At 37.2% G+C, this 24,803-nt stretch overlaps 1 protein-coding gene across 13 annotated transcripts in view; it reads left to right on the top strand.

The window, feature by feature from the left end:
* MEF2A (myocyte enhancer factor 2A) overlaps positions 1-24,803 on the top strand; it is a 156,742-nt gene that overhangs the window by 25,977 nt on the left and 105,962 nt on the right. For 2 of the 13 annotated variants that reach the window (XM_036878737.2, XM_057494729.1), the window contains exon 2: positions 13,098-13,180. The exons of the other annotated variants lie outside the window; for them this stretch is intronic. The gene's annotated coding sequence lies outside the window, so the exon portion shown is untranslated. The remainder of the gene's footprint in view (positions 1-13,097; positions 13,181-24,803) is intronic. 13 annotated transcript variants of the gene reach the window in all.

Raw genomic sequence — 24,803 nt, 5'->3', positions numbered from 1 at the left:
TCTTATTTTAAGAAACTGCCAAAGCTACCCCAGGCTTTAGCAGCCACCCTTGTGATCTTTCAACATCTGTGAACATCAAGGCAAGACCCTCCGCCAGCAAAAAGATTAAGACTACCTGAAAGCTCAGTTGATGTTAGTATTTTTTAGCAATGAAGTATTTTTAAATTAAGGTATGTACATTTTTTTAGATGTAATGTTACTGCATACTTAATAGACTACAATATAGTATAAACATAACTTTTATGTGCACTGGAAAACCAGAAATTCCTTTGATTGTTTTATTGTGATACTTGTTGTGGTGTTCTGGACCCAAACCTGCAATTTTCTATTTTGTGTTTCACTTATCTGTATCATTACAATTAATGTGGATATTTTTATCCAGTCTGACAGTCTCTACTTTTAACGTAGTTTTACAGCATGCACCTTGGAACTTAATGCAATCTACTTTCGTCTCTTTATGAATAATTAAATATCCTTACTAACATGTATTTGCAATTTCTTCCCCTTATTCCTTGTGCTATTTTTGTCATTTATTTTATTCTACATGTTGTTATTACTGTACACTGTTGCTATGTTGCTTTATACAATGAATTACCTTTTTTAAAAAAAGGTTGATCCTTGAACAATGTGGGGTGGGGGCTGGGGTGCTGACCCCATGTCGTGGAAAATCCACGTTTAACTTTTGACTACCCCCAGACTTAAGCTTCTGATAGCCTTACTGATAACATAAGCAGTTGATTAACACATATTTTGTATATGTATATGTATTATGTACTATATTCTTACTATGAAGTAAGTTAGAGAAAAGAAAGTATTTTTTTCAAATTGTCACATATCTCCAAAATGTTTTCCAATGTATTTATTTTAAAAAAATCTGCTTATAAGTGGACCTGTGCAGTTTGAACCCATATTGTTCAAGGGTCAACTATATTCTTCTTTCCTCTCTCCCTTCTCCCCCTCGCCCTGCCCTCCAATATCCCCTATTATTAACATTTTGCATTGGTATGGTATATTTGTTAAAGTTGATGAAGAAATACTGATGCATTATTATTAGCTTAAGTCCATAGTTTACATTAGGGTTCACTTTGATGTACAATTCTGCTATCTATTTCTTCCTAAATCACTTCTTTCGGTGTTCCTTGTAGTGCAGGCCTGCTGGTGACAGATTCTCAGCCTTTTTTTCATCTGAAAATATTTATTTTCCCTTTGTCTATGAAGGATATTTTTGCTTTATGTAGATTTTGTTGACAGGCTTTTTCTTTTTAGCACTTTAACGGTGTTGTTCCTTTGTTTTAAAGCTGTTTGTAGTACTTTCTACAAGGAGTGGCAATTCTCATCTTTGTTCCTCTGTGTGAAATGTCTTCCCCCTACTTTGGCTGCCTAAGATTTTCTCTATATTATTGAATTTCAGCAGTTTGATTATTAATTATGAACTTTGATGCCATTTCTTTGTTCTTAATCCAGTTTTTGTTCATTGAGTTTCTTGAATATATGGGTTCAGTTTTCTTCAAATTTGGAAATTCTTTGTCCTATTTCTTCAGATATTTTTTCTGTCTTCTCCATCCTTCTCAGACTCCAGTTACACCATTTTAGACTGCCCTTGATACTCTCACAGGCCCTTGATGATCTGCTCTTTGTTTTTTTTGATTTTTTGTTTTTTTTTTGTAGATAATTATTTTTTATTGACGGGTAGTTGACACACAGTATTACATTACATTAGTTTCAGGTGTACAACATAGTGATTCAACATTTATATACATGATAATTCTAGGTACCAGCTATCACCATACCAAGTTGTTACAATATTTTGACTATATTCCTTATGCTATACATTACATCCTGGTTACTTATTTATTTTACAATTGGAAGTGTGTACTTTTTTTTTTTTTGAGGGCATCTCTCATATTTATTGATCAAATGGTTATTAACAACAATAAAATTCTGTATAGGGGAGTCAATGCTCAATGCACAATCATTAATCCACCCCAAGCCTAATTTTCGTCAGTCTCCAATCTTCTGAAGCCTAACAAACAAGTTCTTACATGGAGAACAAATTCTTACATAGTGAATAAGTTACATGGTGAACAGTACAAGGGCAGTCATCACAGAAACTTTTGGTTTTGCTCATGCATTATGAACTATAAACAGTTCAAATATGAATACTCATTTGATTTTTATACTTGATTTATATGTGGATACCACATTTCTCTCTTTATTATTATTATTTTAATAAAATGCTGAAGTGGTAGGTGGATACAAGGTAAAGGTAGAAAACATAGTTTAGTGTTGTAAGAAAGCAAATGTAGATGATCAGGTGTGTGCCTGTAGACTATGTGTTAATCCAAGCTAGACAAGGGTAATAAAACATCCACGTATGCAGAAGATTTCTCTCAGAACAGGGGGGGTGAGGTTCTAAGCATCACCTCTGTTGATCCCCAATTTCTCACCTGATGACCCCCCCTGCGACTGTGCCTGTCTTAGGTTGTTCCTCCCTTGAGGAATCTTACCCGTCTCTGGCTAACCAGTCATCTTCCGGGGCCATACAGGGAAATGTAAAGTTGGTAAGTGAGAGAGAAGCCTTATTGTTTGAAATGGTTAGCTTTTTACTTCTTTGCATATTTATGCCCTGTAGCTTCTATGCCCAGTATTTGTCTTGAGGTATCTTTACCACTTGGAAGAATTATGATACTCGGTAAATTTGATATGAGGCACGAATTCTATTTAAGGGTTGTAATTAGGAAGGAAGAAGGAAAGCTATAGAAGTAGCAGGCGGCAGAAAACATGGGAAGATTGATTATTTCTTTGACATATCTTCTTGTAGAGTAACTTCAGCATGTATAGGTTTTAAGCTACTATTTAAATTGTGCACACACATTAACATAATAGGAGTATAGTTACCTAACCAAAGCATACCTGTAATTACCAGCCATCTCCAGTGAAACCAAGAAAACCAGTTAGGCACCTTAGGCATTTGTGAAAACTTATCTATGATATGGTGGATATTGTCCAACTGAACTTGAACACTCTGAGAGAAATCAGACAAATTAAAACAACCCATTCCTGGGGAATGTTCACATCCCTTATGTTCTTTTAACAGTAAATAGTCTGTAGTTGTAAGATTTTGGAGCACTACAATTTGCACTTCTCCTAATTCTTGATTGAGTTCCAACAGTATAGATCCAGTCAAATTTGTTGTTTTACTGTATGCACAGGCCAGCTTAGATTTCTCCTTCTTCATTACCATGGCAAGTCCAGGAACTGGTAGGATGAGTGCATCTACTGCTGTGGCAGTGCGTTTTTTGATGATCATCTTCTGGCATGAGTCTTCCAGAGAGTGCTGATGTTGGAAGTTCTCTTTCATATCGTATCTTAGTTCAATTTCGGGGTAGCCCAATTAGGCTTTGATCCTCTGTATAAACACAAACAGACCTTTTGCCTACACTTTTGTATGCCCTTTATACCCTTGTGTAGAACTCATTGGAGGTTACCACACAGGAACTGCCTTTTTTTTTTTTTTGATATCACTAATCTACACTTACATGACGAATATTATGTTTACTAGGCTCTCCCCTATACCAGGTCCCCCCTATAAACCCCTTTACAGTCACTGTCCATGAGCATAGCAAAATGTTGTAGAATCACTACTTGCCTTCTCTGTGTTGTACAGCCCTCCCCTTTCTCCCACTCCCCCATGCATGCTAATCTTAATACCCCCTGACTTCTCCCCCCCTTATCCCTCCCTACCAACCCATCCTCCCCAGTCCCTTTCCCTTTGGTACCTGTTAGTCCATTCTTGAGTTCTGTGATTCTGCTGCTGTTTTGTTCCTTCAGTTTTTCCTTTGTTCTTATATTCCACAGATGAGTGAAATCATTTGGTATTTCTCTTTCTCCGCTTGGCTTGTTTCACTGAGCATAATACCCTCCAGCTCCATCCATGTTGCTGCAAATGGTAGGATTTGCCCTTTTCTTATGGCTGAGTAGTATTCCATTGTGTATATGTACCACATCTTCTTTATCCATTCATCTATCGATGGACATTTAGGTTGCTTCCAATTCTTGGCTATTGTAAATAGTGCTGCGATAAACATAGGGGTGCACTGATCTTTCTCATACTTGATTGCTGCATTCTTAGGGTAAATTCCTAGGAGTGGAATTCCTGGGTCAAATGGTAGGTCTGTTTTGAGCATTTTGATGTACCTCCATACTGCTTTCCACAAAGGTTGAACTAACTTACATTCCCACCAGCAGTGTAGGAGGGTTCCCATTTCTCCACAGCCTCGCCAACATTTGTTGTTGTTTGTCTTTTGGATGGCAGCCATCCTTACTGGTGTGAGGTGATACCTCATTGTAGTTTTAATTTGCATTTCTCTGATAATTAGCGATGTGGAGCATCTTTTCATGTGTCTGTTGGCCATCTGTATTTCTTTTTTGGAGAACTGTCTGTTCAGTTCCTCTGCCCATTTTTTAATTGGGTTATTTGTTTTTTGTTTGTTGAGGAGTGTGAGCTCTTTATGTATTCTGGACGTCAAGCCTTTATCGGATGTGTCATTTTCAAATATATTCTCCCATACTGTAGGGTTCCTTTTTGTTCTATTGATGGTGTCTTTTGCTGTACAGAAGCTTTTCAGCTTAATATAGTCCCACTTGTTCATTTTTGCTGTTGTTTTCCTTGCCCGGGGAGATATGTTCAAGAAGAGGTCACTCATGTTTATGTCTAAGAGGTTTTTGCCTATGTTTTCTTCCAAGAGTTTAATGGTTTCATGACTTACATTCAGGTCTTTGATCCATTTTGGGTTTACTTTTGTATATGGGGTTAGACAATGGTCCAGTTTCATTCTCCTACATGTAGCTGTCCAGTTTTGCCAGCACCATCTGCTGAAGAGACTGTCATTTCGCCATTGTATGTCCATGGCTCCTTTATCAAATATTAATTGGACATATATGTTTGGGTTAATGTCTGGAGTCTCTATTCTGTTACACTGGTCTGTGGCTCTGTTCTTGTGCCAGTACCAAATTGTCTTGATTACTGTGGCTTTGCAGTAGAGCTAGAAGTTGGGGAGTGAGATCCCCCCTACTTTATTCTTCTTTCTCAGGATTGCTTTGGCTATTCAGGGTCTTTGGTGTTTCCATATGAATTTTTGAATTATTTGTTCCAGTTCATTGAAGAATGTTGCTGGTAGTTTCCTAGGGATTGCATCAAATCTGTATATTGCTTTGGGCAGGAAAGCCATTATGACGATATTAATTCTTCCTAGTCACAAGCATGGGATGAGTTTCCATCTGTTAGTGTCCCCTTTAATTTCTCTTAAGAGTGTCTTGTAGTTTTCAGGGTACAGGTCTTTCACTTCCTTGGTTAGGTTTATTCCTAGGTATTTTATTCTTTTTGATGCTATTGTGAATGGAATTGTTTTCCTGATTTCTCTTTCTATTAGTTCATTGTTAGTGTATAGGAAAGCCACAGATTTCTGTGTGTTAATTTTGTATCCTGCAACTTTGCTGAATTCTGATATTAGTTCTAGTAGTTTTGGAGTGGAGTCTTTAGGGTTTTTTATGTACAATATCATGTCATCTGCAAATAGTGACAGTTTGACTTCTTCTTTACCAATCTGGATTACTTGTATTTCTTTGTTTTGTCTGATTGCCGTGGCTAGGACCTCCAGTACCACGTTGAGTAACAGTGGGGAGAGTGGGCATCCCTGTCTTGTTCCCAATCTCAGAGGAAAAGCTTTCAGCCTCTCGCTGTTCAGTATGATGTTAGCTGTGGGTTTATCATATATGGCCTTTATTATGTTGAGGTACTTGTCCTCTATGTCCATTTTGTTGAGAGTTTTTATCATGAATGGATGTTGAATTTTGTCAAATGCTTTTTCAGCATCTATGGAGATGATCATGTGGTTTTTGTCCTTCTTTTTGTCGATGTGGTGGATGATGTTGATGGATTTTCGAATGTTGTACCATCCTTGCATCCCTGGGATGAATCCCACTTGGTCACGGTGTATGATCCTCTTGATGTATTTTTGAATTTCAGTTTGCTAATATTTTGCTGAGTATTTTTGCATCTACGTTCATCAGGGATATTGGTCTGTAGTTTTCTTTTTTGGTGGGGTCTTTGCCTGATTTTGGTATTAGGGTGATGTTGGCTTCATAGAATGAGTTTGGGAGTATTCCCTCCTCTTCTATTTTTTGGAAAACTTTAAGGAGAATGGGTGTTATGTCTTCTCTGTATGTTTGATAAAATTCCGAGGTAAATCCATCTGGCCCAGGGGTTTTGTTCTTGGGTAGTTCTTTGATTACCGATTCAATTTCGTTGCTGGTAATTGGTCTGTTTAGATTTTCTGTTTCTTTCTGGGTCAGTCTTGGAAGGTTGTATTTTTCTAGTAAGTTGTCCATTTCTCCTAGGTTTCCCAGCTTGTTAGCATATAGGTTTTCATAGTATTCTCTAATAATTCTTTGTATTTCTGTGGGGTCTGTCGTGATTTTTCCTTTCTCGTTTCTGATACTGTTGATTTGTGTTGACTCTCTTTTCTTCTTAATAAGTCTGGCTAGGGGCTTATCTATTTTGTTTATTTTCTCGAAGAACCAGCTCTTGGTTTCATTGATTTTTGCTATTGTTTTATTCTTCTCAATTTTATTTATTTATTCTCTGATCTTTATTATGTCCCTCCTTCTGCTGACCTTAGGCCTCATCTGTTCTTCTTTTTCCAATTTTGATAATTGTGACATTAGACCATTCATTTGGGATTGTTCTTCCTTTTATAAATATGCTTGGATTGCTATATACTTTCCTCTTAAGACTGCTTTTGCTGCGTCCCACAGAAGTTGGGGCTTAGTGTTGTTGTTGTCATTTGTTTCCATATATTGCTGGATCTCCATTTTGATTTGGTCATTGATCCATTGATTATTTAGGAGCGTGTTGTTAAGCCTCCATGTGTTTGTGAGCCTCTTTGCTTTCTTTGTACAGTTTATTTCTAGTTTTACACCTTTGTGTTCTGAAAAGTTGGTTGGTAGGATTTCAATCTTTTTGAATTTTCTGAGGCTCTTTTTGTGGCCTAGTATGTGGTCTATTCTGGAGAATGTTCCATGTGCACTTGAGAAGAATGTATATTCTGTTCCTTTTGGATGTAGAGTACTATAGATGTCTATTAGGTCCATCAGCTCTACTGTGTTGTTCGGTTCTTCCGTGTCCTTACTTATTTTCTGCCCAGTGGATCTATCCTTTGGGGTGAGTGGTGTGTTGAAGTCTCCTAGAATGAATGCATTGCAGTCTGTTTCCCCCTTTAGCTCTGTTAGTATTTGTTTCGAATATGCTGGTGCTCCTGTGTTGTGTGCATATATATTTAGAATGGTTATATCCTCTTGTTGGACTGAGCCCTTTATCATTATGTAGTGTCCTTCTTTATCTCTTGTTACTTTCTTTGTTTTGAAGTCTATTTTGTCTGATATTTGTACTGCAACCCCTGCTTTCTTCTCACTGTTGTTTGCTTGAAATATGTTTTTCCATCCCTTGACTTTTAGTCTGTACATGTCTTTGGTTTTGAGGTGAGTTTCTTGTAAGCAGCATATAGATGGATCTTGCTTTTTTATCCATTCTATTACTCTGTGTCTTTTGATTGGTGCATTCAGCCCATTAACATTTAGGGTGACTATTGAAAGATATGTATTTATTGCCATTGCAGGCTTTAAATTTGTCGTTACCAAAGTTTCAAGGTTAGCCTCTTTAGTATCTTACTGTCTAACTTAGCTCGCTTATTGAGCTGTTATATACACTGTCTGGAGATTCTTTTCTTCTCTCCCTTCTTATTCCTCCTCCTCGATTCTTCATATGTTGGGTGTTTTGTGCTGTGCTATTTCTAGGAGTGCTCCCATCTAGAGCAGTCCCTGTAAGATGTTCTGTAGAGGTGGTTTGTGGGAAGCAAATTCCCTCAGCTTTTGTTTGTCTGGAAATTGTTTAATCCCACCATCATATTTGAATGATAGTCATGCTGGATACAGTATCCTTGGTTCAAGGCCCTTCTGTTTCATTGTACTAAATATATCATGCCATTCTCTTCTGGCCTGTAGGGTTTCTGTCGAGAAGTCTGACGTTAGCCTGATGGGTTTTCCTTTATAGGTGACCTTTTTCTCTCTAGCTGCCTTTTAAACTCTTTCCTTGTCCTTGATCTTTGCCATTTTAATTATTATGTGTCTTGGTGTTGTCCTCCTTGGATCCTTTCTGTTGGGGGTTCTGTATATTTCCGTGGTCTGTTCGGTTATTTCCTCCCCCAGTTTGGGGAAGTTTTCAGCAATTATTTCTTCTAAGATACTTTCCATCTCTTTTCCTCTCTCTTCTTCTTCTGGAACCCCTATAATACGGATATTGTTCATTTTGGATTGGTCACACAGTTCTCTTAATATTGTTTCATTCCTGTAGATCCTTTTATCTCTCTCTATGTCAGCTTCTATGCGTTCCTGTTCTCTGATTTCAATTCCATCAATGGCCTCTTGCATCCTATCCATTCTGCTTATAAACCCTTCCAGAGTTTGTTTCATTTCTGCGATCTCCTTTCTGGCATCTGTGAACTCCCTCCGGACTTCATCCCATTTCTCTTGCGTATTTCTCTGCATCTCTGTCAGCATGTTTATGATTCTTATTTTGAATTCTTTGTCAGGAAGACTGGTTAGGTCTGTCTCCTTCTCTGGTGTTGTCTCTGTGATCTTTGTCTGCCTGTAGCTTTGCCTTTTCATGGTGATAGGAATAGTTTGCAGAGCTGGGACGAGTGACGGCTGGAAGGACTTCCTTTCTTGTTGGTTTGTGGCCCTCCTCTCCTGGGAGAACAGCGACCTCTAGTGGCTTGTGCTGCGCAGCTGCGCGCAGACAGGGCTTCTGCTTCCTGCCCGGCTGCTATGGAGTTAATCTCCGCTGTTGCTGTGGGCGTGGCCTGGCTCGGGCCGCTGCTCCAAAGTGGTGGAGTCGCGTTGGAGCAGGAGCTGCTGGGAGGCTATTTATCTGTTTCTTTTTTTTTTTTTTTTTTTTTTGCTTTCTGTTTTTATATCTTCAATTTAGGGACCTTTTTTTCCCTGCCATGTTTAATCTATTGCTAAGACTATTCAGTTGATTTTCTATTAAAGTACTACATTTTTCATCTTTAGAAATCTATTTAATTCTTTTCAAAATAATTCCGTTTTGTTTGTCTTTAAGTCCTTTAATAATGTTCAGAATATTTTTAAGTTGTGTCTTTTAAAGATCATCTTTCTTGTTTCTGGGTGTTTCTTTTTGTCAGGTTTTTTCTGTTAATTGGTTATACATCTCTCCATTTTCTTATGTTTATTAAGTTTTGGCTGACTCTTGGACATTCATCACATTGTTGTCTGGATTTTGTTGATTTCCTCTCAAGAAATTTCAGTTTTGTTTGTTAGGCTGTTATGTTTCTTGTGGATCAGTTTGAAACTTCAGTGGCTTTTTTTTTTAAACTTTGTTCTGGCAGGTCTGGTGTGCCTGTACTCTGATTAGTTTAGTACAGCTGCTAAGGGGTGATCCTACTTCACTTCCTTACTGCTGCCCGTTGTTTCAGTGAGGTCTTTCTCCTTTCTAGTTGGAACCAGAACATCCGCTATTTTATGTAATCTCTGGGAACTTTCAAATGAATTCCTTCCTGGTCATTGTTCTTCACCTGGCCAAGTAGAGTTTCACTTTACTCATACATAGCTTTATGTTCAATTAAAAAAACTGTGTTCTCAAGTATGGTAGCAATTAGCCACACATTGCTAATTAGAGCTTGAATTGTGGCCAGTTCAAATTGAAATATGCTGTATGTGTAAAAAACATACTGAATTTCAGGAGCTTATTATGTAAAAGAAAATGTAAACTATCTGTTACATTAATTATATCCTGAAATGATAATATTTTGAGCATATTGGATTACATGAATTAACATTAGTTTAACTGGTTTCATTTTACTTTTAAAATGTGGTTGCTAAAAAGCTTTAAATTACATTTTAGGCTCATGTTATTTTCTTTTGGGGCAGAGCTGCTCTAGAAACATCTCTGCAGATTTTAGTAGTTTTCTTCTTGAGCTCCATCCTCTCTGCCACTCCACCATGTAGATTCCCTCTACCTCAGCCTCCCTATATTTTAGTCACTGTCTGTTCTACTCACAGAGTCCATCATAATCTGCTTGGTTTCCCATTCCTGTGCTGCCCTCCTGACTGTGCATCCAGGCATTACTAGGGGACACTTTCCATTTTTTCAGGTATCACAGGGCTGAGCTGCTGGTTGTCTGATGTATTTTGTGATTTTATGTATTTGCTAGGTGTTCTATTTGGGTTTGTTGGGAGAACATGTCTGGTGCTAGTTATTGCATCATGGCTGGTTAGCAGAAATCTTTGAAGGGCATGAGTCATTTAATGCCCATATATGAGAGCTGACCCTCATTTGAATTAAAACACCATTGCTGCTAAACTTATGTTTTGATTACAGAATGAAATTCCTGTTTGAGTGAATATCTACCTTTTATTGTGTTTATAGACTTTTTCATGTTTTTTTTTTTTGCTTCATTTTTGTCTTAATCTCTATTGACTTTGGAGCTGTTTTCATATAGAAACCTCTTCTCTTTGATACTTGTTATGCATAGCTGTTAAATGCATGTCTAGGTCCTAATCCTGGCTTCAGCACTTTACTAGTAGTTTAGTGAGTATGACCTTGGCGAGTTGCTTAGTTTTTTAGTTTCCTCTTGAGAATAACAGTGAAGTTATTGTTGGCTCTCTTATCAGGTTAACATGCATAAAGGAATTAGGGTACTGATTAGCATATGATCAATACTCAAATGTTACTGCTGCTGTTGTAGTTATTATTACATTAGGCCTTCACTGGATGCTTTTTCTCAAAATTTAATCCCTTCCCTATGACAGTACTTCATTCCCTGCTTTATTTTTTTTCTCATTTGGAACTTTCTGTCATCCCTCATTCACTATTTATCATAGGTCTCTCCTGCATAAGTTCCATGAAGTTAGGGATAGAGGTAGGGATTTATCCCTAGCACCTAGAAAACTGTCTAGAATATATTGGATGATCAGTAAATATTTTCTGAATGGATTATATTGAATTACATGTCAGATATTGACTAGATATTGGGGATATAAAAATTAAGAAAGTATAGAGTTCCTTCTCTTCAAAAAACATACTGTATAATAGAAGAGACTTATGCTTAGTTTTCTAACTGTAATCATGTTGCTCCCCTGGAAATGATGGTGAAGTCAAGGTATCCTGAGTTTGCCCACACAGAAGGTGTCATTGAACTGGACATTTGATCCAGATAAGAGACAGGGGAAGGTTGTTTCCAACAGAGGTTCAAAAGTTGAACTGAGTTATAGAGCTTGACAGTTTGAGAAATAGTTTGTAGTCCACGTTAACAAGAATGTAAGTTAACTTAAAAGTAGAGGGAGCTAGGAGCTTGACTGAAACAGGTTTGGGTGGGATAGCAATTAGAGGTACAGGTTGTTAGCTCCTTCCAGGTCAGACTCTATGGGATTTGAAGTTTCAGTATATGAATTTAATACCTGGCTGCAGCACTAACATTTTGGTTAGTAGTTTTGGGTTTATTTTTTGAAACTTAGAGTGTTTCATTATAGATAATTATTAAAGAATTCTAAAAATTTGACTTTTAGAGTTTGCCTTTTAGAAACTATTTGAGAACTATGTATAATAACAGGTTGTCAGTAACAGTTCTTTTATAGAATTGAAGAATGAGTTTTGATACAAGAATAAGTGTTGTGATGTGTAACTATCAAATTTATGTTTACTCAGTTATTTACCATTTTGCTCAGTTAATTACCACATTGCTAAACTTAATTCCTATTGTGACACTGATACGAAGGTGGTGTTATAAAATACATTTTAAAATAGTTTTGTTTAGATTAAATATATATACCCATTAAAAATAGTTTCACTTTGAGTTAGTGGATTTGGAAGTTGTTTATGAAACTACATTTGAGGAGATTTTTTTCCTTTTTTACCCTTTAGTACAATAGATTAAAAGCTGAATTTGGCTTTTTAAAACAAGCTCCTTTTAACCTTGCAAAAAAAAAGGCTTATTTGTGTGTTTTAAAGTTCCAGCTCTTAATTTTAATTCATTAATATAAAAAGAATAGTTGACAATTTGTAATTTTTTCCCCTTCTCTGGAGGAGGTATTCATTTCAAATAGAAACAAAATTACAGTCTCAATAATTAATATTGCTGAATCAGATTCAAAGACTGGTGTTTGTGTGGCAAAATTACCATTTTCTTTTGATGAAGCAGATTTACTTTTGGATTGGTAGAATTACCCAATCATGTAATTCCAAGTTACTAGATTAGCATAATTGATCGTGATCAATCTGGGTGAGGAGGGGGTGGCCTTTATCATCTTTCCCTTTTCTACCTAAATATTTTGCTACTATTTTCAAGCAAAATGTAGCAGGACTAGATTATTCTTTATGCACTAATCCATTGGTTAGTAGTCACCAGGGTACATTTATTAATGTGAATTATCAGCATTTATCAGTTTTATATTCATTTTTGGCATTTTACTTTCATTATATTCATTTCATTGTTCTCTCAGTTTTTTTTTTTAAGCTGGTGATCTTGATATTTCAAAGCTTCAAGTATACACATTGTATATACAAACATTTTATGGCACTACAAATCACTGACTCATTGACAGTTTTCTAAATAAAAACATAATTCAGTGAATACTTTGATTTGTTTTATCAAAATGTAAATTCAGTAGGCTGTGTGTACCAGGCAAATACAAAGCATATGATGTGAAATGCAGTGTAGGAAGATGGGATGTAGGAAACCCAATTTGTGAATCGTGAAGCACATAGTATATTATTAAACATTTAGTGATATTTCCTGAAAAAATGGGTCAGTGACATTAGAAATGCTCAGTTGGCTAACATGTTTTCATTAGCCAAATAAAACCTCTGACTTTAAAAATTTTATTTTTCTATTATTCAGCAAATATTTGTAGAGCTGATAGGCATAGTATTGAGAATGGGAGTTTGTAAAAATGAAGTGTATATTTAATTCTGTTATAGAGTTAAGAACAGTTACTAACCCATATCTTTTTTCTTTATTAAGGAATTGCATTTTGTGAAAAAGGAAAAAAGGATTTCTACAAAGATCATATATATAAGTGCACTTTTGCTGATACGTCATTTCTAGTAAGACATATTTCCTTCTATATTATGAAGTAAATGAAGACAATGGAAATGCATTCTTAAAAATTAGACTGTCTTGTGAACGTGACTGGCAGTCATTTTGGAGTTTATTTTGCAGATTAATTTAGATTAATTAAAGAAATTTATAAAATCCAGCTGTGCATAATACTATATCATGACAGTTTCTCATATGTTTTGTCTGAGATAATCTCACACTTTTTCATCTTTCTCATTTCCATCTTCCAAATCAATGACCCTTATTTAAAAAAAGAAGAAAAAAAATTTAAAGTAGGTGTCCATATTTACCATGATAATAATTAGGAAGAACAGTTTGAGGACAGGAGTTATTACATAAGCTAAGGAAAGATTTTCATATGAAACATGAGGTGGACAAATCTAGCCTTATTTCTTAAAAAGTTGGAAGGGTCAAAGAAAAAAAATTAGGTAAATTTAAGGGACCTTTTAAAAATGTGGACTTTTTTTTTTGGTATCATTAATATAAAATCACATGAGTAACATTGTGGTTACTAGATTCCCCCCATTATCAAGTCCCCACCACATAGCCCATTACAGTCACTGTCTATCAGCATAGGAAGATGCTATAGAGTCACTACTTGTCTTCTCTGTGCTATACTGCCTTCCCCATGCCCCCCTCCTACATTATGTGTGCTAATCCTAATGCCCCTTATTCCCCTTCTCCCTCCCTCCCCACTCATTCTCCCCAGTCCCTTTCCCTTTGGTAACTGTTAGTCCATTCTTGGGTTCTGTGAGTCTGCTGCTGTTTTGTTCCTTCAGTTTTTGCTTTGTTCTTATGCTCCACAGATGAGTGAAATTATTTGGTACTTGTCTTTCTCCACCTGGCTTATTTCACTGAGCATAATACCCTCTAGCTCCATCCATGTTATTGCAAATGGTAGGATTTGTTTTCTTCTTATGGCTGAATAATATTCCATTGTGTATATATACCACATCTCCTTTATCCATTCATCTACTGATGGCCACTTAGGTTGCTTCCATTTCTTGGCTATTGTAAATAGTGCTGTGATAAACACAGGGGTGCATATGTCTTTTTGAAACTGGGTGTAAGTCCAGGGAGAGGAAATCCCAGGGCAAAATACCTCTAAAAACCGAAATCAGTCAAAGGGAAAAATAAAGTTTAAAACCTGTTTATTGCTTACAAACTGCAGTCCAGGGCTATCTATCTCCTCTGCTCCTGAAGAAGCAAGCAAGCAAACAAGCTGGCCCCTCTTTAAACTCTCAGGTTCAGACATGCCCTCGGTTGCCCAGGTAATTACCCATTGACATGGCAATGAACTTCTATCCACCCCTGAGGATATGCAAATCAATCAAAGCCATACCTCTCTCCATGCTTGAGCACCTGTTGATATGCAGATATACTAAAGTCAGGCAAGATATTCTGGAAATATTACAATTTTACTCACCCTGGGATCCTACATTCTTAGGGTAAATTCCTAGGAGTGGAATTCCTGGGTCAAATGGTATTTCTGTTTTTAGTTTTTTGAGGAACCTCCATACTGCTTTCCACAATGGTCGAACTAGTTTACATTCCCACCAACAGTGTAGGAGCGTTCCTCTTTCTCCTCATCCTTGCTAGCGTTTGTTGTTCTTAGTCTTTTCTATGTTGACCATCCTAACTGGTATGAGGTGATACCTCATTGTGGTTTTAATTTGCATTTCCCTGATAATTAGCGATGTGGAGCATCTTTTTCATATGCCTGGTGGCCATCTGAATTTCTTCTTTGGAGAAGTGTCTGTTCATATCCTCTGCCCATTTTTTAATGGGGTTATTTGCTTTTTGGGTGTTGAGGCTTGTGAATTATTTATATATTTTGGATGTTAACCCCTTGCCAGGTATGTCATTTACAAATATATTCTCCCATACTCTAGGGTGCCCTTTTGTTCTGCTGATGGTGTCTTTTTCTGTACAGCGCTTTTCAGCATGATGTAGTCCCATTTGTTCATTTTTGCTTTTGTTTCCCTTGCCTGAGGAGATATGTTCAGGAAAAAGTTGCTCATGTTTACATTCAAGAGATTATTGCTTATGTTGTCTTCTTAGAGTTTTATGGTTTCATGACTTACATTCAGTTGTTTGTTCCATTTTGAGTTTACTTTTGTGTATGGGGATAGACAATAATCCAGTTTCATTCTCTTGCATGTAGCTGTCCAGTTTTACCAATACCAGTTGTTGAAGAGGCTGTCATTTCCCCATGACTTTTTTTTTTACTTTGAATTTAATTCCCAAAATCATAGGCTCATATTTGCAAAGGCCTAGAATAGAATTTAAAAACTTACATTGGCCTAGTAGGTTAATGGTTCAAATGTCAGTAAGATATGTAGTCCTTTCAAAAGTTTTCATGAGTGAAATGTCATTTAAATTCCACCTTCTATTCAAAATGGAAAATAAATGGATTATATTTTTACTTTATATCATTACTTTATATTTATATATAATATATTTATATAATTACTTTAAAGTAATATTGTTTTGAAAAATGTTAGTAGGGGATAGTTTTTGGTGTGTTATAATAAGTTAACATTAACATTTTAAATATTAGCATTATAAGTGGAATGATTTTGTCAGTAAAAACTTGGGAAAGGTACTTAGGACAATTTGTTCTTGTTCTTGTCATTTTGAGAATAGCTTTTCTATTTAACAGAAGGTCTAAATTTTTCATTGAGTAATTAAGTGGTAGTAATAACTTTTATGAATTTACAGAATGAGTTTCTTGTTGAAACACTTTATTCTGATATCAGTTTCTCATTGCTATATATTTTTGTTGTTAAACCTTGGTTAAAGAACAGCCCATTTAATGATATCTTTCATTTGGGGAACTAGAAGAAAAGGCATTATTTTTCCCATTGAAGCAAAGTATCCTTCAGTCCAAAACTTACGTATATACAGGATAGGAAGGATGAAGTTTAATTCATATTTTTAAATATAAACCTTGATTAGTCTTCTGTAAATCTTAGAATGTAAGTTTTTTCTTTTTTCCTTTTATTTTCATTTCTCATGTATTTTGTTATGGTGTGTATTCATTTACATGGAATTCAAAGAACTTTTAAATTCTTTTGTGATTTTGCTTTGACCTATTTAATTTCTAAATATTTGGTTAATTTTTCCAATATCTTTCTCTGATAGGTTTCTAGCTTAATTCTGTTGTGGTCCAAGAACATACTTTGTGTTCTTAGTGTAAGGTGCAGTATGTGGTTTGTATTAATGAATGTTTGTATGCACTTAAGAATGCATATTCTGCTGTTGCTGAGTGGAGCTTTCTGTAAATGTTAATTAGGTTGATAGTGTTCTTCAAGATTTATTCCCTACTGATTTTCTATTGTTCCAGTAACTGCTGTGAGAAGAGTGTGGAAATCTTCAACTTTAATTGTGGATTTGTCTGCTTTTACTTTTACTTCCTGGTTCATGTATTTTGAAGCTTTGTTATTAGGTGAATGCATATTTAGCTTTTTTTTTTTTCCTTTGTCTTCTTGTTGAATTGGGTCCTCTATCTTGAAATGCCCATCTTTATCTCTGGTAATATATTGTGAAATACTTTGCATAGTTTCTGACAGAAAGTCTGCTGTTATTTCTTATTTTTCACCCTCATATGTAAATTTTCTATTTTCTCTGTTCCTAATACTTTTGATGATGGTATTTTACTCATTTGATTATGATATGCCCTACTATAGTTTTCTTTGAGAAAATCTTGCTTATAGTCTTTATGGAGTTCTTTTTTAAATCAGATTTGGAAGCATATCGGCCACTATTTCTTCAACTCTCCCACCTACTCCAGGGTTTTTTTTTTTTTTGGTTGTGGGAGTGTGGGAATTCTAGTTACACATTTGATATTGTCTCTCCCGCCACTTATGTTCCTTTTATTTTCCCTTTGCTTTATTTAGATTAATACTTTATTAGATTAATAGATTTATTTAGATTAATTAGGTTAATACTGTTATATCTCTAAATTCACTGGTCTTTTCTTCTGCAACGTATAATCTGTTCTTAATCCCATCCAGCATATTTTTTATTAATGAGAATTATTTTTCACCTCTGGAAGTTTTTTCTTCCATTTCTCTCTCCACCATGTTCTTATTTTTCTTTACCTTTTCTAACATAGAGAGCTTATAAATAACAATTGTTTGAATGTACTTATCTGTTAATTCCATTAACTTTTCATTCCTGTATCTCTCTATATTGATTGATAGTTTTTCTTATTATGGGACACATTTTTCTTCTGCTCTTCATTACCTATGAATTTTTTTTGCATGCTAGCCATTGTAGTTTGATATTGTTGGGTGAAGACATTTTTTATATTTTTTTAATACAGTGTTGAACTTTGTTTTTGTACACATACAAGTTATTTAATATCACTTAAATCCTTTTGAGGCTTTTTTTTTTTTTTTATAGCTTTGGCAGCATTGATCCAGAGCAGCCTTTATTGTAGGGTTAATTTAGTTACACATTAAGGTCATACCTTTCTGATGGTTATAGTCCATACTTGTTTGAGGATTATTCTCAATTCAAAGTAATCCAAATCAGTGCTATAAAAACTTTGTTAGCTTGTCTGTTTTGGTTTTGTGTCTTAAGGAAATTTTGTGGCCCAAGAATAGCTTTAGGTAGTCTTGAATGAGAAAGATCAAAGTGGAAGTACTTTCTCTACTCAAAATGTATAGAACTACAATAGTTATTTCTATGAAATAATGCTACAAGGATAAACAAAATAAATAAAAGGCATGGAAGAGGGTCATTGTGTAAATGGACACTTGCTTTATGACAAAACCAGCACATTAGAGTAATAGGCAAAGAATTATTCAATAAATGATACTGGATCAATTGGTGATCCATACAGAAGATGACTCATACTCTAAATGATATATAAAAACCAATTTAAAATTGATTTGTACATCTCAATGTGAAAGGCAAAATTACAAAATTTTAGAAGCTTTTATCAGGAGATTATGAGCATAATCTTCTGACAGGCAAAGGTTTCTTAAAAATAATTAAAAACTACTAACATGAGGATCACGGGAAAATGGCGGCGTGAGTAGTTCAGAGGAAATCTCCTCTCCAAAACATACATATTTATGAAAATACAATAAATACAACTATTCCAAAAAGAGATACCAGTGGATGCAGTACAACAGCCAGGATACATCTACATCTGCAAGAACTCAGCATCACACAAAGGGGGTAAGATACAAGCTGCGGCCAGGCGGGACCCAAATGCTCCCCCACCCCAAAACCTGGCAGGAAGAAAGGACTCGGAACGGGGAGGGAGTGAAAGCCGAGGACTGCTAAACAACCAGCTCTAGAAATCCGCATCCGGAACACAGACACAAGGTGCATGGGGTGCTGGATATTAGAGAAACGGAAAAGCAAAACCTGTGGGCAGGTCCCCGCAACTGGCGCCCCTGAGACAAAAGAAAAGCAAGTGCTGTCTGCAAGTCTTAAAGAGACTCTCTCCACCATGTTTTTATTTTCCTTATTTCCATAGCTGGACGAAGTTGTCCCGGCAGCTGGGAATACCGGGGAAACTTAGGTGCCCTAAACGGAGGTGGTGCAGCTCTGAAGCCCTTCACAGGACTAGGTAGCCTGCCAGTTGTTGCTCCAACTGGCGTGATCCCGACACACGGGCCCAGTAGCAGGAGAGTGGGAGCGTGCGCCGGGGGCGGAAGCGCTAGAAGGAACCGAGAGCAGATCCATGCGCCGCAGGGCTAGCCTGCAGCGGTGTGACCAAACAGCCCAGGCGCAGCTTGCGTGCACCGGTGGCAGTGAAGCCAGAGCCTGGTAGAAGCCTGCACAGAAAAGCCCCGCGCGCACCGGCAGCAGAGCCAGAGGGAGCAGGCGCGCTCCCAGGAGCCGACCGGAATCCCAGCCCAACGCACAGCTGCCCGGGCCAGACCCAAAGGCCACTGCTGCCACACAGCTGCCCGGCAGGGTCGCTGCTAGCACGGAGGAGCGCACCTGGTGTGCCTGCCACTCCCCGCAGGGCTCCGCGCTGCTCTGACGGACACCCCGCCCACAGCAGCTGAGGAGATTAACCTGGTGGCTGCTCCAGGAATGCAGGTAGCCGTCACAGGCAGTGGAGAAGGCCAAGGCATCCAACATGCAGGAAAGGACTTTCTTCTCCCAGTTGATACACCTGCAACCTGCCTACAGCCACTGCAATCACCATGAAAAGGCAAAAAAATCTGGTCCAAACCAAGATAGTTACACCTGTGAAAGGATCTGCAGAGGCAAACCTAACCAGCCTCCCTGAGATAGAATTCAAAATAAAAATCATAAACATGCTGACAGAGCTGCAGAGAAATATGCAAGAGCTAAGGGAGGAAGTCCGGAGGGAGATTACAGAAGTGAAACAAACTCTGGAAGGATTTATAAGCAGAATGGATAAGACACAAGAGGCCATTGATGGAATAGAAACCAGAGAACAGGAACGCATAGAAGCTGATACAGAGAGAGATAAAAGGATCTCCAGGAATGAAATGATATTAAGAGAACTGTGTGACCAATCCAAAAGGAACGATATCCACATTATAGGGGTACCAGAGGAAGAAGAGAGAGAAAAAGGGATAGAAAGTGTCTTTGAAGAAATAATTGCTGAGAACTTCCCCAAACTGGGGGAGGAAATAGTTGCTCAGACTACGGAGGCACACAGAACTTCCGAGAGAGGGGATGCAAAGAGGTCAATACCAAGACACATAATAATTAAAATGGCAAAGATCAAGGACAGGGACAGAGTAATAAAGGCAGCCAGAGAGAGAAAAAAGGTCAACTACAAAGGAAAACCCATCAGGCTATCATCAGACTCCTCAACAGAAACCCTACAGGCCAGAAGAGAATGGCATGATATATTTAACGCAATGAAACAGAAGGGCCTTGAACCAAGGATACTGTATCCAGCACGATTATCATTTAAATATGAAGGAGGGATTAAAAAATTCCCAGACAAGCAAAAGTTGAGGGAATTTGCCTCCCACAAACCACCTCTACAGTGTATCTTAGAGGGACTGCTCTAGATGGGAGCACTCCTAAAAAGAGCACAGAACAAAACACCCAACATATGAAGAATGGAGGAGGAGGAAAAAGAAGGGAAAGAAATAATCATCAGACTGTGTTTACAACAGCTCAATAAGCGAGTGAGGTCAGACAGTAAGGTAGTAAACAAACTAACCTTGAACCTTTGGTAACCACAAATCTAAAGCCTGCAATGGCAATAAGTACATATATTTCAATAATCACCCTAAATGTAAATGGACTGAATGCACCAATCAAAAGACACAGAGTAATAGAATGGATAAAAAAGCAAGACCCATCTATATGCTGCTTACAAGAGACTCACCGCAAACCCAAAGACACGCACAGATTAAAAGTCAAGAGTTGGAGAAAGATATTTCATGCAAACAACAGAGAGAAAAAAGCAGGTGTTGCAATACTAGTATCAGACAAAATAGACCTCAAAATAAAGAAAGTAACAAGAGATAAAGAAGGACATTACATAATGATAAAGGGCTCAGTCCAACAAGAGGATACAACCATTATAAATATATATGCACCCAATACAGGAGAACCAACATTCGTGAAACAAATACTAACAGAATTAAAGGAGGAAATAGAATGCAATGCATTCATTTTGGGAGACCTTAACACACCACTCACCCCAAAGGACAGATCCACCAGACAGAAAATAAGTAAGGACACAGAGGCACTGAACAACACACTAGAACAGGTGGACCTAATAGACATCTATAGAACTCTACATCCAAAAGCAACAGGATACACATTCTTCTCAAGTGCACATGGAACATTCTCCAGAATAGACCACATACTAGGCCACAAAAAGAACCTCAGTAAATTCCAAAAGATTGAAATCCTACCAACCAATTTTTCAGAACACAAAGGTGTAAAACTAGAAATAAATTGTACAAAGAAAGCAAAAAGGCTCACAAACACATGGAGGCTTAACAACATGCTCCTAAATAATCAGTGGATCAATGACCAAATCAAAATGGAGATCCAGCAATATATGGAAACAAATGTCAACAATAACACAAAGCCCCAACTTCTGTGGGACGCAGCAAAAGCAGTCTTAAGAGGAAAGTATATAGCAATCCAGGCATATTTAAAAAAGGAAGAACAATCCCAAATGAATAGTCTAATGTCACAATTATCGAAATTGGAAAAAGAAGAACAAATGAGGCCTAAGGTCAGCAGAAGGAGGGACATAATAAAGATCAGAGAATAAATAAATAAAATTGAGAAGAATAAAACAATAGCAAAAATCAATGAAACCAAGAGCTGGTTCTTCGAGAAAATAAACAAAATAGATAAGCCCCTAGCCAGACTTATTAAGAAGAAAAGAGAGTCAACACAAATCAACAGTATCAGAAACGAGAAAGGAAAAATCATGACAGACCCCACAGAAATACAAAGAATTATTAGAGAATACTATGAAAACCTATATGCTAACAAGCTGGGAAACCTAGGAGAAATGGACAACTTCCTAGAAAAATACAACCTTCCAAGACTGACCCAGAAAGAAACAGAAAATCTAAACAGACCAATTACCAGCAACGAAATTGAATCGGTAATCAAAGAACTACCCAAGAACAAAACCCCTGGGCCAGATGGATTTACCTCGGAATTTTATCAAACATACAGAGAAGACATAACACCCATTCTCCTTAAAGTTTTCCAAAAAATAGAAGAGGAGGGAATACTCCCAAACTCATTCTATGAAGCCAACATCACCCTAATACCAAAATCAGGCAAAGACCCCACCAAAAAAGAAAACTACAGACCAATATCCCTGATGAACGTAGATGCAAAAATACTCAGCAAAATATTAGCAAACTGAAATTCAAAAATACATCAAGAGGATCATACACCGTGACCAAGTGGGATTCATCCCAGGGATGCAAGGATGGTACAACATTCGAAAATCCATCAACATCATCCACCACATCGACAAAAAGAAGGACAAAAACCACATGATCATCTCCATAGATGCTGAAAAAGCATTCGACAAAATTCAACATCCATTCATGATAAAAACTCTCAACAAAATGGACATAGAGGACAAGTACCTCAACATAATAAAGGCCATATATGATAAACCCACAGCTAACATCATACTGAACAGCGAGAGGCTGAAAGCTTTTCCTCTGAGATTGGGAACAAGACAGGGATGCCCACTCTCCCCACTGTTACTCAACGTGGTACTGGAGGTCCTAGCCACGGCAATCAGACAAAACAAAGAAATACAAGTAATCCAGATTGGTAAAGAAGAAGTCAAACTGTCACTATTTGCAGATGACATGATATTGTACATAAAAAACCCTAAAGACTCCACTCCAAAACTATTAGAACTAATATCAGAATTCAGCAAAGTTGCAGGATACAAAATTAACACACAGAAATCTGTGGCTTTCCTATACACTAACAATGAACTAATAGAAAGAGAAATCAGGAAAACAATTCCATTCACAATAGCATCAAAAAGAATAAAATACCTAGGAATAAACCTAACCAAGGAAGTGAAAGACCTGTACCCTGAAAACTACAAGACACTCTTAAGAGAAATTAAAGAGGTCACTAACAAATGGAAACTCATCCCATGCTCCTGGCTAGGAAGAATTAATATTGTCAAAATGGCCATCCCGCCCAAAGCAATATACAGATTTGATGCAATACCTATCAAATTACCAACAGCATTCTTCAATGAACTGGAACAAATAATTCAAAAATTCATATGGAACCATCAAAGACCCCCGAATAGCCAAAGCAATCCTGAGAAGGCTCCACAATAAAGTGGGGGGAATCTCACTCCCCAACTTCTAGCTCTACTGCAAAGCCACAGTAATCAAGACAATTTGGTACTGGCACAAGAACAGAGCCACAGACCAGTGTAACAGAATAGAGACTCCAGACATTAACCCAAACATATATGTCCAATTAATATTTGATAAAGGAGCCATGGACATACAATGGGGAAATGACAGTCTCTTCAGCAGATGGTGCTGGCAAAACTGGACAGCTCCATGTAAGAGAATGAAACTCGATCACTATCTAACCTCATACGCAAAAGTAAACTCCAAATGGATCAAAGACCTGAATGTAAGTCATGAAACCATAAAACTCTTAGAAAAAACGTAGGCAAAAATCTCATGGACATAAACGTGAGTGACTTCTTTATGAACATATCTCCCCGGGCAAGGGAAACAAAGGCAAAAATGAACAAGTGGGACTCTATCAAGCTAAAAAGCTTCTGTACAGCAAAGGACACCATCAATAGAACAAAACGGTATCCTACAGTATGGGAGAATATATTCATAAATGACAGATCCGATAAAGGATTGACGTCCAAAATATATAAAGAGCTCACACACCTCAACAAACAAAAAGCAAATAATCCAATTAAAAAATGGGCAGAGGAGCTGAATAGACAGTTCTCTAAAGAAGAAATCCAGATGGCCAACAGGCACATGAAAAGATGCTCCACATCGCTAATCATCAGAGAAATGCAAATTAAAACCACAATGAGATATCACCTCACACCAGTAAGGATCGCCATCATCGAAAAGACAAACAACAACAAATGTTGGCGAGGTTGTGGAGAAAGGGGAACCCTCCTACACTGCTGGTGGGAATGTAAACTAGTTCAACCATTGTGGAAAACAGTATGGAGGTTCCTCAGAATGCTCAAAATAGAAATACCATTTGACCTAGGAATTCCACTTCTAGGAATTTACCCTAAGAATGCAGCACTCCAGTTTGAAAAAGACAGATGCACCCCTATGTTTATCACTGCACTGTTTACAATAGTCAAGATATGGAAGCAACCTAAATGTCCATCAGTAGATGAATGGATAAAGAAGATGTGGTACATATACACAATGGAATATTGTGCAGCCATAAGAAAAAAACAGATCCTACCATTCGCAACAACACGGATGGAGCTGGAGGGTACTTTGCTCAGTGAAATAAGCCAGGGGGAGAAAGACAAGTACCAAATGATTTCACTCATCTGTGGAGTATAAGAACAAAGAAAAAAACTGAAGGAACAAAACAGCAGCAGAATCACAGAACCCAAGAATGGACTAATAGTTACCAAAGGGAAAGGGACTGGGGAGGATGGGAGGGAAGGGAGGGATAAGGGCAGGGAAAAAGAAAGAGGGCATTACGATTAGCATGTATAGTTCCTGGGGGACACAGGGAGTGCTGCGCAACACAGAGAAGACAAGTAGTGATTTTACAGCATCTTACTATGCAGATGGACAATGACTGTGAAGGGGTATGTGGGGGGGACTTGGTGAAGGGGGGAACCTAGTAAACATAATGTTCTTTCTTTAATTGTAGATTAATGATACCAAACTAAAAAAAAAAAACTACTAACATGAAAATAATCAGTGAATTTGATTGCTTTAATATTAAGAAATTTTGTTTTTGCAAAGTTACCACTAGGAGAGTAGAGAGGCAAGCCAGAGTGGAAGAAAGTATTTGCAATACTCAAAAAAGACATACATCAGAATATTGAAAGTGATGTGACAGAGACATTCCAGTAGAAAAAAGGGCAAGAGACATAAAAACATACTTGATAAAAGAAATCCA

This window comes from Manis pentadactyla, chromosome 18, assembly GCF_030020395.1.
Source record: "Manis pentadactyla isolate mManPen7 chromosome 18, mManPen7.hap1, whole genome shotgun sequence".
NCBI lineage: Eukaryota > Metazoa > Chordata > Mammalia > Pholidota > Manidae > Manis > Manis pentadactyla.
The sequence above is the reverse complement of the archived record's forward strand: the minus strand, read 5'-3'. Positions and strand labels throughout refer to the sequence as shown.